Consider the following 7,136-nt stretch of genomic DNA (forward strand, 5'->3'; position numbering starts at 1 on the left):
TCTCTCCCTCTGCCCCTCCCCCCCACTTGCTCTCTCTCTCTCTCTCTCTAAAAATAAATCTTTACCCCAAAAAAGAAAATCATAAGGAAAAGGGGTGTCTGGCTGGTACAGTCAGTTAAGCCTCCAACTCCTGGTTTCAGCTCAGGTCATGATCTCAGGGTCATGAAATTTAGCCTTGCATTGGGCTCCGCACTGAGTGTAGAGTCTGCTTACGACTCTCTCTCCATCTCTATCTGCCTCTCCCTGTCCCCTTCCACTCTCGCTGTCTCAAATAAATAAATATTTTTTTAAAAAAGAAAACCATAAGGAAGAGAAAATACATTTACACTACTGTACTGTATTTATTGAAAAAGACCCACATATAAGTGGACCTACACAGTTCAGACCCATGTTGTTCAAGGGTCAATTGTATATTGAAAGGTCAGATTATATCCTAATTACAGCATTCTAGAAGCAAACGAGTAGAACGAAAGCAAACAAAAAACCTTGCTCTTTAACATTTCCTATATGGGACATAACCATTTCATTGTTTTTGTACCATGTAGATCTTTTCTTTTTTGGAGACGTGTGGTAATGTGTCTTCCGGCAGAATCTCAATTTCCCTTGTTATGCTTTGGATCCAGGAACCCACAAAGAAATGGTTGGAGGGTAGTGATACTTTAGAGGAAAAGAATATATGCTTTGTGTTTTTGTTGCTTTCATTTTTTGTAATGCTTTTGTCTACACCATGGTGTTTCTCTACCCATATTATTTTCCCCAATCTGTCCACTCTTCAAATCTACATAGTCTTCTTCAAGAAACTCTTCTCCCAACTTTCTATCCCCTTATCATGGTCCTTTCAGCCCTAGCGTTTTTTTCTCTTCATATTCACTGATGCACATGACTCCCAATTCTGGCTCTAGCAGGAATCTCCCTGGAACAATGGCCTTCTTTCTCTAACTCCCAGCTCTACACCACCCATGTCAATGGTCCTCAGCCACCCCAAAATCAAGCTTATTCCAATTTTAACCCATTACTGTTTCCCCTAAATTGTTCCCCTTTTCTTCTGTCTCCCCAGTCATATAAACTTGAAATTTTGGAGTAAGTCACTTTGGATTCTTACCTTTACCTCCTTGGGCCATAGTCACCCAGTAGACAAGTCCTCTAGTCTTAGTTCCTACTGTTGATCATATGACTTAGAGGACTGCCCACTTCCCTCCCTCATGTCTCATTGAACAAAATTCATCCTTATGACCTTGCCAACACTGTAGTATAGGTTCTCATCACCTTAAGACAACATGGTCACTTTGGGGAGCCTGTTGTGTCTTCTCTAAGGTGGACATGTTGCCTCCTCATTCTCTCTGAGGTTGAGTTGCAATCACTGCTCAAGTGACTTAGTAGTGCTTAGTCTTAAAACTTATAATCAAATATTAAAGAACTGCAGAGAAATGCTACATCCACAATATTATTTACATAAGAATGATTCATATGATAAACAATGATAAAACATGAAATGGGTAGCAGACTTTATAACCATAATGAAATAAATAAAAAATAAAGGACAAAGGGAAACAAAAAGGAAGAAACATAATTTTATAACTACACTTGAAACATTGGTTCTGATCTCATTCTCACATGTCATTTAGAGCTATTTTAAGAAAGCAGCTAAATTTTACTGATAATTCTTGACTGATTTTGACTTTCTACTCCATTATTTTGTAGTGAACTGTAGGTCTGGATTTCAGAACGACAATCACCACTTAATGGAGAGTCGAAAACTAAGCTCAATCTAAACACTCCCTTTTGGGCTCCTGGGTGGCTCAGTCGTTAAGCGTCTGCCTTCGGCTCAGGTCATGATCCCAGGGCCCTGGGATCGAGTCCCGCATCGGGCTCCCTGCTCAGCGGGAGGCCTGCTTCTCCCTCTCCCACTCCCCCTGCTTGTGTTCCTGCTCTCACTGTCTCTGTCAAATAAATCAATAAAATCTTTAATAAAAATAAATAAATAAATAAATAAATAAATAAACACTCCCTTTTGTGGCTCTTCCTGCTAAAATAGGTCTTCCTTTGAATTATTTTCTAGAGCAGGTCTGTACAGCAAGTCTTAAGCCAGAAAAAAACAGCCATCTTACTTTCCGTCTGAGGTAAATCTCTCTGAACTGCCCCTTTTTTTCTGCATCTATAAACAACATGTGAAAGCAGGGAGGGAGTGGAGGTATGGCCCCCTGTTTCAACAGACTTGCCCTAAGCTCCTCAATGTGAAACCAAAGAATAATTTTACACTAAGGTGGTTTTCTGAAAGGCCAGACTTGAACTGGATTACCCAATAAATAGCCAAAACAGATGCACCAACAAAGTTGCCCCCAAAATTAGAATAAAAAGTTTCTGGGAAAAAAATGATACTGAATTTTCTTTAAAAAGAATCAAAGTAGTCACCATGGAGGAAAAAAAAAAACACAACAAAACTTTCTTGAACTTCATCATACTTATTTTATAGTTTAGTGATACTTTTCTTTTAAATTTTAAATTGTGTATGGGGGTGTGTATGATCATCTTTTTGGCATTCCACTTAAAGCCTATAAAGGTCTTTATCTGACTTCTGGATGGATTTTTTAAGAATAAAAAGCCAATGTGTCACACAAAGATTGAATCAATGTCTTCTTTAAAAGAAATATCTTCACATGATTAAACGATCATAACAAGCTCATAGACTCTTCAAAGCCAGACTATATTTCCCAGCCTCTCTTGCATTTAGGTGTGGCCATGTGACTGAGTACTGGCCAGCGAAATGTGAACAGGAGTAATGCATATGACTTCTTAGCCTGACCCATAAAAACCTCCTATACACACTGTTCCCTTCTCTCTTTTCCCTTCCTCCAGCTGGATGGAAAGAATGCAAAGGACCTAGAGGAAGCAGAGCCATGAAATGGAAGGATCCTGGGTCCCTATATGATGGCATAAGTGGAAAGCTACTCAACCAGGAACACCCCCAGCAGATTATGAGTTGAATGAGAAACACTTATTATATTATAAACTACTGGGAATTGAGGGTTAATCTGTTATAGCAGTGGTACTTTAAATAATACCAACACCCCTAGCAGTCTGTCCCTGATTTGCTCCTACACTTGCTTCATACAGCTCCTCAACATTAATAATATCTATACTGTTCTCTGTCATACCACACTTATTTTCACCTCCCTGAACTTTACATATGCTGTTGCTTCTTCTTTGAATTTACTCATTCTTTCTCCAACTCCACAAATTATACTTATTTTTTTTAAAGATTTTATTTTTTTTTATTTTGAGAGAGAGAGAGAGTTTGTGCACAAACACGGAGGGGGCAGAGGGGCAGAGAGGCAGGGAGAGCGAGAGAGAATCCAAAGCAGACTCCATGCTGAGTGTGGGCTAAAACCAAGAGTCGGAGGCCCAACCAACTGAGCCACCCAGGCACCCCCACAAATTATACTTATAATAGCCAAACTTAAATCCTAACTTTTTCATAACTACTCCAATCATTCCACACAACTGGGATTTTGCCTTTGCTACTCCCCTAAATCACTTAACCGTTCATTTGAGCACTACTGCCCACATTATTACAAGCATTTCATAGGCATTATCTCATTTAATCCTAACATTCCTATGAGGTACATACTATAATTAGCCACATCTTAAGACTGAATCTTGGAGTGGTTAAGTAACTTGCGTAAGGTCACAGAGCTAGTAAGTGAAAAATGGTATTTCTCTGCAGTAATAAAAATAACAATAGCAACAACTAACCTTAAGGAATAACTATATGCTTGGACTGTACATTAAAGACATTATCTTATTACCTGAAATGGAAGTATCATTGCTATTACTGCACACTCATCTTAGAGATGAGAAATTGAGGCTCGGCGACATTATGACATCTCAAGTAAGTGACACATCTTGGTTCAAGGCGATGTCTGACTGACTCTGGAGCCCATATTCTTCACCATTACATTAAACTAATAAGTAGGGGAAAGAGAAACAAGAATACTGTGGGTAGAAGTGATGGCATGTAAGGAAGGACAAAGGCAAACCCAACATCATACCCAAGAGTGATACCAGTAAGTTGGCAGACTAGGAAGCTATGGGTCCACATTTCCCCACAGAAACATTTGAAAAACAACTAGAGGCTGGCTAAAATAATGTTATAGGAGCTCTGGAAAAGAGTCAAAGGTCTACAGCAGCCAAGTGAACACCCAATTAAAAAAAAAAAAAAGCCACATTCAAAGCAATAGGAAATTTTGTGGCATTTTTTTTAGAAAGAGAGAGAGAGCAGTGGGGGAGGGGCAGAGGGAGAAGGAGAGAGAGAATCTTAAGCAGGCTCCATGCCCAGCACGAAGCCCCAGTACAGGGCTCAAATTCACCACCCTGAGATCATGACGTGAGGCAAAATGAAGGGTCAGATGCGCTTAACTGACTGAGCCACCCAGGCACCCCTATGTCATTTTTATTTACCCTTGCCCCTACTTCATCCTTAGTGCAGTATGGCAAGGTCTGAAGGAAGTGCTGGCCCAGTTCCTCATTTTCTTTCCTGAACTAGACGGAACAGAGCACACATTATTTGCAACATCCTGCCCTATCTGAGGGATACCTGAGTGAGGACTCTCTTTTTCACATAACTCAGATCTCAGACTGGAAAAAATCATGGAAATACACAGTGGACATGGCTCATGAAAACTGCAGGAGGACTACAGGCCTTCCAACACCTGGGATAAGAGAATATGGGTGGAAGAATACAATAGAATATCTAGGGTCATGAGAAGAAGCTGGGGTGAGACTCTTTGAGAAATTAAGATGTTTAAAGGCATCCATGTAAACGGCAGAATTGTAGAAAAAACACACAAACTAGGCCGGGCAAGACACATGCTCACAGAAGACCACAGAAGACCTTAAGTGTTCACGCTGGGTGGATCCAAAGATTCACAATGTGTCCTTCTAATTACTGAAGGCCTGCCTTAGTGCAGAGCCAATTCACAAAGACTGGGAGAGGTATGTGTTTATTCAAATGCTCAATTTTCAACAGAAAAATCACAAGGCATGTAAAAAAACAGGAAAACATGTCCCAATAAAAGGAAGAAAATAACATGGCAGAAACCATTCCTGAAGAAACACAGGCATTGGATATACCAGACAAAGATTTTTAAACAACTGTCTTAAATATGCTCAAAGAGTTAAAGGAAAACACAGACAAAGAAATAAAGGAAATCAGTAAAACAATATATGAAGAAAATAAGAAAAACAACAGATAGAAATTATTCAAAGGACATGAACTGAAATCTGAGGCTGAAAAGTACAATAACTGAATTGAAAAATTCACTGGGGGGATTCAATAGTAGACTCAAACAGAAAAACAAGAATCAGTGAACTTGAAGCCTGAATATTTAAAATTATCAAGTCTGAGAAGAAAGAAAAAAGAATGAAGAAAAGTGATAGAGCCTAAGGTCTTAGAAGACATGATCAAGGTGACCAACATATGTGTTATGGAAGTCTAAGAAGAAGAAGACAGAGAGAAAGGGGCATGAGATTATTGAAACAAATGATAGCCAAGAACTTCCCAAATTTGGGCAAAGACATGGATATATAGATGCAAGAAGGTCAATGAATTCCAAGTAGGCTAAACCCAAAGAGAGTCATACTAAGACACATTATAACAAATTGTCAAAGGCCAAAGACAGAATCTTGAAAGTAGCAAGAGAAAAGTGGCTGGTCCCATACAAGAGATCCTCAATCAGACTATTATTGGACTGTGAGCAGAAAACTTGGAGGGAAATGACATGGTATATTTAAAGTGTTGAAAGAAAAATAACATATCAACTGAGAATTTCATGCTCAACAAAACTGCTCCTTAAGAATGAAGGAGAAATTAAGACATTTCCAGATAAACAAAATTTGAGAGAGTTCACTGCCACTAGACTTATCCTACAAAAAATGCTAAGAGGAGTTCTTCAAATTGAAACAAAAGAACACTAAACAGTAATTCAAAATCATATGAAAATATGAAGATCTTTGATAAATGACTATTACACAGACAAAAATCAGTATTTTTATAATTTTGGTTCATAACTCCACTTTTTATTTTCCATAGGATTTAAAAGACAAATACATTAAAAATAACAAATTTGTGTTAATGGGTAGGTACACATGTATAAAGATGTAATTTTTTGGCATATTTTTTGAGAACTTATTGTCATGTTTTCACCATCAAAACTTAGGATCTTGGTCTTTCCTTCTTGCCTTTGTAAGAGGCTAAAAGAGAGACACTGGCTATTTTGACAACCTTAAAACGAACTCCAAGAATGTCACTGACAGCATGACGTTTGTGACCAAATCCAGCAACCAGAACCTCATCATTTTCCTCCATAAAATTCAAACAGCCATCATTGGGTACAAAGGCTGTGACTTTTTTGCCATTCTTGATCATCTGGACCCTGACACACGACCTGATGGCAGAATTTGGCTATTTGGCTTCAATCCCCCCTTTTTCGAGCACAATTCCCTTTGCATGGGAAGCACCTCTAAAAGGGTTGGCCTTCAGGGCTGTGCCCAAATGGGTGTTCTTGTACTGTTTATCATGCCACTTCTAATCTCTTTGGTGGCTATGGGACCTCCTGGCAGTACAAAGACCGCAACACCTGCCCATCTTGCCAGTGCCACCAGCCTGAGCAAAAGCGCTAAAAATGTAATCTTTGATGTCATTAACTAAAGTAGAGTGACAGAGCTGTAATATGACACAGTTTTTGTATGTAATTGAAGTTAAGTTGGTAACAATTTAAAATAAATTCCTATAGAACCCTCTTACACCGTTGGTGGGAGTGCAAGCTGGTGCAGCCACTCTGGAAAACAGTATGGAGGTTCCTCAAGATGTTAAAAATAGAGCTACCCTACGACCAAGCAATTGCACTACTAGGTATTTACCCAAAGATACAGATGTAGTGAAGAGAAGGGGCACATGAACCCCAATGTTCATAGCAGCAATGTCCGCAATAGCCAAACTGTGGAAAGAGCCGAGATGCCCTTCAACAGATGAATGGATAAAGAAGATGTGGTCCATATATACAATGGAATATTACTCAGCCATCAGAAAGGATGAATTCCCACCATTTGCATCAACATGGATGGAACTGGAGGGGATT

The 7,136-nt window shown here is 39.1% G+C and overlaps 1 pseudogene; it reads right to left on the minus strand.

Annotated features, from left to right (window-relative positions):
- Positions 1 to 6,122: 6,122 nt before the first annotated feature.
- Positions 6,123 to 6,643, minus strand: LOC102733420 (small ribosomal subunit protein uS12 pseudogene; annotated as a pseudogene).
- Positions 6,644 to 7,136: the final 493 nt, after the last annotated feature.

The sequence above is a fragment of the Leptonychotes weddellii genome, chromosome X, assembly GCF_054177405.1.
Source record: "Leptonychotes weddellii isolate Sample4059 chromosome X, ASM5417740v2, whole genome shotgun sequence".
Lineage (NCBI taxonomy): Eukaryota > Metazoa > Chordata > Mammalia > Carnivora > Phocidae > Leptonychotes > Leptonychotes weddellii.